Raw genomic sequence first — 9,572 nt, forward strand, 5'->3', positions numbered from 1 at the left:
CCCCCGCGCCCCTACAACCCCCCCCCCCCCCCCCCCCGTCTTACACAGTGGTGGAGAGGACATCCAATCAAATCGATCAATTTAATTGGACAAAGTTTTTAGTTCATCTTCAACAGACCTGTAATATATATATATATATTCGCTTGAAGGTTTTTCTCGTGTTGTAAAAAGTTGTTTGTTCGTGTTGTTGCACTGAGCACACATGAGTCATCTTCATATTCTGGGGAATAGCGCGTCATTGTTTTTTTAAATGAGTTAAAAATAAATTTATGTGTGGATATTAAAAACCACTGACATGAACCTGGTGCACTTTGTTGCCTTCGCTTACAGTATCTCATGTAGTTGACCTTAGAATATACCCTTCGACTTCGCACTAAGACCTCGGTCAGAAAGTGAAATATTAACCTGCAGCCAGTTAAGTTGATGTCACTGTATGACAGCACAAACCCTCATGCCCGCCGCTGCTCCTCCACCCTTCCAAGCCCTTTTTTTTTATCATGCTTCAGGGTTAAGGAATCGTTCACCACCTCAGTGCAATTTGTTAATGAAGGCCAAAGTGTTAGATGATAAATACAGTTGAAGAGAAATGGCACATGTAAGTGATCTCATTTAGGAACATTACATTTAAATTTATTGGGGTACTTGCAGGGGACAGTGGGGCCATGGCTGTGGGGAGAAGGGGAAGAGGGCAAATGGCTCTGCTAATAGATAGTCGGGTCAGGGCAACTTATCGACCCTTGGTGTTGAAGCCCAAGGAGGATGCATGGTCTTGTAAATGCGCTTTCATGAAGCTAATTTAATACACATATTACCTTTGTGTTCAGTGTTTGGCTTATTAAAGGTGTAGTTTGTGAGATTTAAGCTGTTTTATATTGGATTTTGAATTTGTAGATATTAAGTTCAAGTTTGGTGAGTTTGGTCCCAACAAAAGAACTGACGTTACAGTAGACATATCTGAAACAGTGGTTTAACACAGCAGGACAAGCTAAGGTAAAAAATAACCTACACCTCAGCAATTAATAAATAATGTAATTCCTTTTATATTTCTGAGCTGATCCCACTCCTCCCCCGACATTTTTTTTTGTTTTAATGGCCACTGGCATTTTTTTTTAAATTTTGGCAACTGGGCATGAATTTTCTATTAGAAGACGTTTCACCTCATCCAAGAGGCTTCTTCAGTTCTGCAGAGTTCTTATAACTGAAGAACGTCTTCTTTTAGAAATTTCATGTCCAGTGGCATAACAGAACTTTTCAACCTTGACCATGATCTGGATGACTGATAATCTTCATACACAGGCCACTGGCATTCTTTAAATTGTACTACTGCCACCTATTGGGTTTATTGTTGCAGATGAACACGTCACAGTTTACTTCTACTGGGCCATGAAAATGCCTGAGGGGATTAAGCCTCCTTTTTTATTTTAAGCACTTCCTGTGCTTAAATAATAATTAATTATAAGTAAATATTTATATAGCTAATACTTTTAATGCAACATTTAAATAATTGCCATCAATACATGACAACGTTTTTTCCCATTTATTAAGTCTATGCATCACAGGTGAGGAGCTTTGCGGGCCAAAGTTTTCTGCTTGCATGATTTACACTTGCACATATTGTGCAGTCAGCTGTTACAAGACATTGGCAGAGTGAGATGTACAGAATGAAAGACCTGCAGGTCCTCCAAATGGGTTGACACAGTTTGGTTTGCAGTAGACAAACAATATATTCAATAAATTTCTTGCCCCCCGATGCATTTAGTAAATACAGTGCCTGGTTGGTGAGAAGGATGTTGACAGAAAATCAAAAGCAATGTACCGGCAGCGTCCCATAATGGAGACTTAGCTCTACTTTACACTCCTCTTACAAAGATCTACGGTTTGAAAACAATCAATCCCTTCATGAGAGCTTGTTATTTCCCCCTATAATAAGAGTAATGGCTTTTCATCATTCCGGTGCAGCACTGATTGTGTTTACAGTGGAAATATGTAAACATTCACAGCATAGGTGTGAAGAACAAGGAAGACGTTAGCAAGGATAGAGTATGGTGAGAATCCCACACTTTATTTTTTTCCCCTCTCCTTGTGCTTTTCAGTTGTCAGATGTTATTTAAGTTTAAATATACTCTTGTGACATAGCAATGACTCACCATTAGGTGGTACAGGATGTCATAGAGTGGGCGCAGAGAACTATATAAATTACCAGTAAACTCCTTGGAGTTGGGAGATGCTTTCTCGCCCTCCTTGGAAGTTTCAGCTTCACACAGGGTTTCAGTCCTGTTTCTGTTCCCATCCATGACATGGGAACATCTGGAGTCTCTGCCAAAGCAGCTGTTTATATAGCAAATAAGCTTTTTTTCTGTAAATGGTTAATATTTTGACTCGGTGCAGACCAGTGGACCGAAAGTGAATGTGTCTCGTTGAAGCCAAACAACACATTTTAAGAGTAGAGTTTTTCTGTCTATCTCTTAGACACTGCCTGTGGCACAGTCTCTATTAGACCCGGTTACATTTCTTCCCAGAAATGACCGCTTAACCGTCTTTTCCGCACCCTGACGCCTTGCCTCTTATTACTATTATTGTCTCTTCTTCTCTGCTGCATACATGTGTGAGCCAAGGCCCTTTAATATGCGAAGAGCTTTTCTAAGACTTCCTTAAGGGCAGAGTGGTCTGTGTTTACTCCTTTCCACAAGTTTGACATGCCTTTTTGTTGCCATGGTAAGCCCTCCCTTAAAATATATATTTCTGCTTTTGGCCTGGATGTTTTTTTTTTTTTTTTATCTTACTGGTTTAGAGCCTGTTGCCCCCAGGGCCAGATTTAAATGTGTGTGGGTCTTGAAGGATTTCTGTGCCGCAAAGCCGTGCGACCGAATTGTGTCATTTCAGGTTTTGGAGCCATCGCTGGAACCAAAGGAAAGTCCAAAAGAGAAGCAAAAGACAGACAAAAGCTGATGAAAATGGACCAGATTGGATTATGTCAGACTTGGCATGTGTCGAGTTATGAGGGAAGTCTTCGTTCTGTCTTATCACACTCTGCCTTGCAGCTAAATAAATAAAAAACCCAAAAAGCTCAGTTCTGCTCCTTGAAAAAACAACGCTCAAATCATAACTGTAAATGCTGGCATTAGGTGTAGGCTGAATGACATTTAGTCACCAAACAGGAAGTTAGCTGAGGGAGAAAACTTTTAAACCAGGTACTAAACAAACGTTACACTGCACGAGATAAAATTTGACCATATTTTCACTGGCATGTACATGATTTGTCATGTCATGTACATGTTATCCTCGCATATGCTAGGATGATTTAAGATGTGCTCCCTCTAACTCCCCTGCATGGGGTGCTATAACTGCTGTCTGAATACAGCTGTGGATGTCTTGTTAAAATTATTTGACAATAATGATAATGATAAATAATTCAATTTGTACATGTTTAGATACAAAAACCACAAATAAGAACATTTGACCTTTCAAAGGAAATAATAAAAATACAGATAGAGGGAAACACCCTTGCAGTTTCATAAGCTGCTAAAACAAAACCCTGCACACGCCACTCTGAAGTCACAATCAATTATTGAAGTAAAACAATGCCTTAAAGTACAACAGGGTTCGATACTTGGTTATTGAAACATATACAACAGTTTGTGTGTAATTTTAAAATAATGATTTATTTGTTGTTTTTAAATTAGCTAATTCTGCATCACTTATAATTAGTGCCTTTCAACCATCATGTCTGCAGGAGCCAGTAGGCTGCCTGTTTGTAGTGTTCAACAGGTAATTAAGACTGATTAAGTGCTGAATATAGTCTAATTGCATAAGATCTGAAACACACTTAAACTGCACTCATGCACAGAAACAGCTACAGAAAAGAGGATTTTTACGTGACGAGACCAGATCTTTTCATTTTATTAAAAAAGAAATTGTCTCCAGACTGAAATAGATTTAAACCACTATGTCATTGCAAATGCCTCTGAGTGTGTGCTGTGACATTTCCTCAAGTCTGTGTTTAGCACTTCTGCCGTTGTGTTTGAGGTGTGAACTAATGCCCTGTGTCAGCTCGTGTCAGGGATACAAATACTGTAGCAGTAAAGAGATGGCTGTGGTATACATAAACCAGGAGACCACCTGGATTAGCCATGACACAGAAGGAACGAAGTGTAAGACACAGGTCGGGTTTCAATAAGGCGATGAGGGGTTAATTTACTCCAATTTACTGTAGCTCAGGAAGGAGTTTTCTTTTCTTTGTTATCAGCTGTATCCATCACCACAGACAAAAAAGAAAAATGCAGTTCAAAAGGTTAAATACGGAGAACTTTTCCAGATGGTCTCGATAGCCCTTGGTGATATGAGCTGTATGCAACATGTTCATTTTGATCATACAATGATGCAGCTCTTATTAGTGCAGGTCATACTCATGACTTTGGCAAGTTTACACTCACAACACGAGAAGAATAGGCTTTGAAGTTAAACACCACATTTATATTTGGAGAAATGACATATGATGTGTAAATGTGCTGTAGATGTTCTGGTGTATGTGTAGTGTAGATTTAAAAGGTTTAAGTAACATCTTCTGCTAAGAACATCTGACTCAACATCTGGAACATAGCAAGTTCCACAAAGATTCCTCAACTCATAAACACTCCAGATCAAGGGCCCACGCACCTACATTTCTGTCCTTCGGGAATATCTATTGTCCCGATTAATCAAGTCCAATTGGTTAACACTGTGACTTCCCAAATTGAGGACTTTATAATTTAGATGCTGCTCTAAATGCAGTTAGCCGGGCTACATCTAAATGTTTAAAAGTCAAGTGAAGGCAGGAGGCGCTTAGGCCTGAAGTTATGTCCTCCAAGGGAACTTCACAAAGATCCTCTCACAGATTTATAGCCACTTACCTAGAAGCCCCAGTCGATATTCATAAACATGGCTTCAAACAAACCCCCATCCACTATGCCTGCTTGTAAATAAATACATATATGCCTCTTTTACAGACAGCACCAATCTAAAATATTACCACCAGCATAATTTTACCACCTGCATTAATATTTTATGGGGCATTGTATTTTACCGCATTGAATCTTAAACTTTCATGGTCGGCCCTGAGGTTTTTACACCTAAGGAGTCGCTATCGTTATTAGCCAAGATGTGCAGGCAGTACAGCTAGAGGTTCTGATCTGTATCTCATAAATGCATTCATGTGTGGTGTTCAATTTTCTTACATATAGATGTTTGACCTACACAATTATGCCTACATTAGTATCTGTTGCTAGCTAACTCCAAGTCTTCCTGTAAGATTAAAAACAACGCCTGGCTTTGTTTTAGTCTGTTCCTGCTGCTCCTTTGCCATTTGTTTCTCTTTAAATTGTATCAGATCATGCATTTTACACCCGCAGCCCGATTCATAAATTACACTTGTAATGGCAAGACCCCATTAAATCAGTTTTAAAGTGTTTAGATTTTCCTCTAAACAAGTAAAACCCAACCTGTATAGTATCTGCCTCATTATGATGGAAATAAACTTCAACATCTGCATGTGTGTACTTGCATCTGCACTGGTGTTTTTGCCGCTGCAGTGATTTAAGTGGTTTTAGTGTCAAAACAAGTCTAATGACTCGGTGCAATAATTATCAGCCATTTTGCTCTCACTTAAGCTAATTGAGGCTTTATATTAGAGTTAATAGCGCTGCCTATGTACACTGTTTTACAGTTATCAAAATGTTTGGCCAGAAATGCTGCCAGTAATTTAGATTTTTTATTTGTGCATGTCAGTGTTTTAATAACCCTATCAACCATACTTATGGGCTTTGACAGTCTCCCAGATGGAGGTCATCGCCTGTTTCCTGCGTATTTTTAAAGAATGCAAATCACTATTGTATACAATAGTATCAAAGTCAATAAGGGCATATAGTCCCCTTGTTTGCTGTAATAATGAATATAATTATAGAAAAGTCTAAAAGAGTGTTTTTTTATTCCTAACTTTTGTAACATCTCTGAGAGAAAAAAGGCATTTATTTGTCCCCTGCAAATATTAACTGCAAATTAAGTGATACCTGATAACGTCATAGATTTTTTTTTAAAAAGATATTATCTGCTCTTACTATACGGAACTTTTTTTAGATCAACTATGTTTTGTTCTTCTTCTTTTTAAATGCTTATTTTTCTATGCATATTCAGCATTTTGTCAAAGTCCCATCCTATCAAGGTGAACATGAGATGATCCCCAGGCCCTTTGCTCTTGAGAAGAATCTCTCAGGCTCTCCTGGTTTCTCTCCCGGGGCCCGTGTTTCACACACCAAATTGATGCCTTCGACTAGAAATGACACTTTCAGCAAGATTTGCCATTCTAAACCACCTCACACCCATGTGATCTCACCTCTGAGGGATTGCCTTGAAACGCTCTGTAGCTTCAAACAGCAGTGAACACGGCGTGGCTTGAATGAAAGGTCGATAGATCTGCTATCAGAACAAAAGAAAAAATGAAAAAGCTTCCATGTAACTCTTTTTTTTTGCTCTAAATCAGGAGCAACTGCCCAATAAATATGTTGGACAAAGTTATTGACGGTGCAAGCAGATAAAACTAAAGTAAATCAGTAACTGTAAAGGCCCTCCTGCAATTTTTTGTAAGCTCACGAGTGAGTTTCAACACAATCGATTAGTTCTTTGCTTTTCACAGCTGCAGTACAAGGTGAGCACTTTTCACTTCAGCAAAGTTCAACCTCTCTTCTTTTGAGGACCCAAGGTAAAAAAAAACAACGAGACAAATTTGCAAATGTTTAGCACACACCAAAGAAATCTCGCATGGGTAGAGGGCTGTGCACATCAATGCCTGTGTCTCCTTCTGTCATTAAATTTCTATTCATCTTTTTACCAAGAAATGATGCAGGGCTTTCAACATAAGATCTCAAGAAAACACTCAATGGGTACAAACACCTGCCAAGGCCAATCAGTCTCCTCACAATATACGCCAATCATTCGCAAGGATTTGATAGTGATTAATGTCAAGATTACATTTTTCATGTGACACTAATGTACTGAACATTCACTGGAAATGTCTTGTAAACCTGTCCTTTCTATTCAAAGTTATGCTTCTCACAAACAAATTGACAAACAGCAACTATTTGGTCTGGATGGGGGATAAAAAGTACTTTTTGAACACTTCATGTTGAGGAGGAGCACAGTGACCATTTTGCCTCATGAGAGGGCTAGTTATGATATAATTTGATACTGGAGTAGAAAGGGAAAGGAAAAAGGTGTGACAAAGAATCCTCTCCTTTGACTTATTTTCATTCCTAAGTCTTTTGGGGGCTGCACGTTTCTGCTACAGCCTGGCATAATGGATAAGGGCAAGGGTGTGAAAGGAGCACCTTAAGGCTCCTCATTCAACTCTCCCCAATCTCCCCTGAACACACTCTTGAGCTGTGAAGGCCCTCTTGCTCTGCCCCACTAGCATGGGAGCCCTGTAATAGGCTCTAATTGATAGGGAGGTGTTGGGGTCTTTCTCAATGGGATGAAGAGACGAGGGTAAGAAAAAAAAAAGAAGAAGGGAGAGAGAGGATTACACATGGGCATGCGGGGTAGAGTGGGGCAGCAGGAGAGGCTTTGGAGCGGTCTAGACCGTGTTCGTAATGAGTCATAATTTCTTAGCGTTTTCGTGGCGGTTGGCTCATTACGGGTCTGCAGAGTAGCAGGAACAAAGCTGTGGGTAGGTAGGAGGTGAGCCTAAATAGTTGGGGCTCAACACTTCTCAACAAAAGGATGGAGAAAGCATTGAATGGCACTTGGAACAGATGCAGCTGGGGGGTGGGGAGGGGGTGGCAGATGCAAATTGCAGGAGAGCAAGTCTTCCTTCAAGCACTTTTCTCTTCTTTTTTTCCCCTCTATTTTGTCAGACTGCAGCCTGAGAGTCTAATTAGTTAGCGAGGTGTTTCACTTCTGATAGGGCTGTGTCTTGTTATTGTCACAAAGAGGACTTGCAGAAATGGGAGGAAACACATATGTTCCACAGTCCCCAGTGGAACCTGCTCACTGCTTATGATTTAATTGCCTTGATTATTTATTTTTACCCTATAGAAATTGAAAGCTGTACAATATTTTCCCTGCACTGAAAAAAGTGTTTAATATAGTTTAAAATGTGATAAGAGTGAGTGATGATGATGGCGCCTGCAGGTAATTAATTATGTCTTTAATTATGTGTTTATTCTTCTCTCCCCACAGGCATAATGATTATGGACAGATTGGCAGCGGTTCTAATGAAAATGTGGTCGTCCCCGCTTTGTGGAGGGTCTGGGTCATGTGTCGAAGGTGACCTGTGGGGCCAACCACAATCTTGTATTAACAGGTATGATGATACACTGCATACAGCAGCTAATAAAAAAGCAATCAATAAACAGCAGCTCATTGAGGAAATTATAAAGAAAAAAACAGTGTTATTATAAATCATCCTGATAAATCGTGTTTCTTTCTAATTTCTAAAAAACAGTTTTCTAGATTAGTTGGAGCACTGTCCTACGATACAGTCTATAGTTTGATAAGTCACTTGAACAATTGGTTCACAGGCTGAAGGACAAAGGTTTTTGGTGTTCATACATACACATTTTCTATTGTGTAATTTAAACACATTTGGGATTAAATTGAGTCAAACTAAATTTGAGGCAAAGGAATGATGAAATATTAATGCTAATGGATATATCCATTTACCATCTCGGTGAGTGGGATGCTGTGGGAACTGAGACAGGGTCTTTATAAACACAGATGTTTGCTGGTTCATCATTTTCTGCTGTGCACTGAAAATGATGTTTGTATGCAGACCCCTCACCATGTGTACTTAATAATGTTGTTAAAATATTTAGGGAGTCAGGAGGAAGTAGTGACCTTTAGACAAAGCCATGTGTTAATAAGACATACAAAAATATTGAGTAGAAACTACTTTGTTTCCCAGACTCCAGTATGAAAATGGAAGTAATGGAAACATGTTCTGATGTCAGATAATTTATTATTTCAGTTTTTAGAGGATCTATTCAAATTAAATTATAAAGTATTGTATTTATAGACACAGTATGTTCCTGTCCTGCCTGTAGTCTACTAACATACCTTGTGAATCATGAATGCTTAAATCAGACCACAGCAAACATACTGTTGACAAATAAAAACAAAAATGTATAAAATTAAAAACATGCATTTACAAGGTGGGGTGTATTAAAGACATACCTTTTGTCTGTTCTTCTGTTATTGAGTCAGACAGGTAAGGGTGAAACTTATAAAGCAGTTATTACAAAAGTTATTATAATTGTATGACAGAATTGTCACCATCCAACTAAAACTGTATCTTTGCTTTTCAAAACTCTCATATCCACCAGCTTTAAAGAAGGAGGTGAAAATACATGCTTTAGAATATTTGTTTTGAAAAACACACCAACATGAATCTGCTGTACCAGCCCTTTAACAAATGTAGCTGATGTCACGAGTCATGAGCTGTCACTCTGTGCTTCAGAGTTCACCCATTTCACTCATTTTTATGTGAAGATCAGACCCCTGGAGCCCTCCATCGGCACATCAACGGTGAAAGAGAGACAGGGAAA

The 9,572-nt window shown here is 39.1% G+C and overlaps 1 protein-coding gene across 2 annotated transcripts in view; it reads left to right on the forward strand.

Moving 5' to 3' along the window:
- LOC112486470 (ultraviolet-B receptor UVR8-like) overlaps window positions 1-9,572 on the forward strand; it is a 165,997-nt gene that overhangs the window by 117,461 nt on the left and 38,964 nt on the right. For both annotated transcript variants that reach the window (XR_003048914.1, XR_003048915.1), the window contains exon 5: window positions 8,209-8,332. The gene's annotated coding sequence lies outside the window, so the exon portion shown is untranslated. The remainder of the gene's footprint in view (window positions 1-8,208; window positions 8,333-9,572) is intronic.

The sequence above is a fragment of the Cynoglossus semilaevis genome, chromosome Z (genome assembly GCF_000523025.1).
Source record: "Cynoglossus semilaevis isolate Cse_v1.0 chromosome Z, Cse_v1.0, whole genome shotgun sequence".
NCBI lineage: Eukaryota > Metazoa > Chordata > Actinopteri > Pleuronectiformes > Cynoglossidae > Cynoglossus > Cynoglossus semilaevis.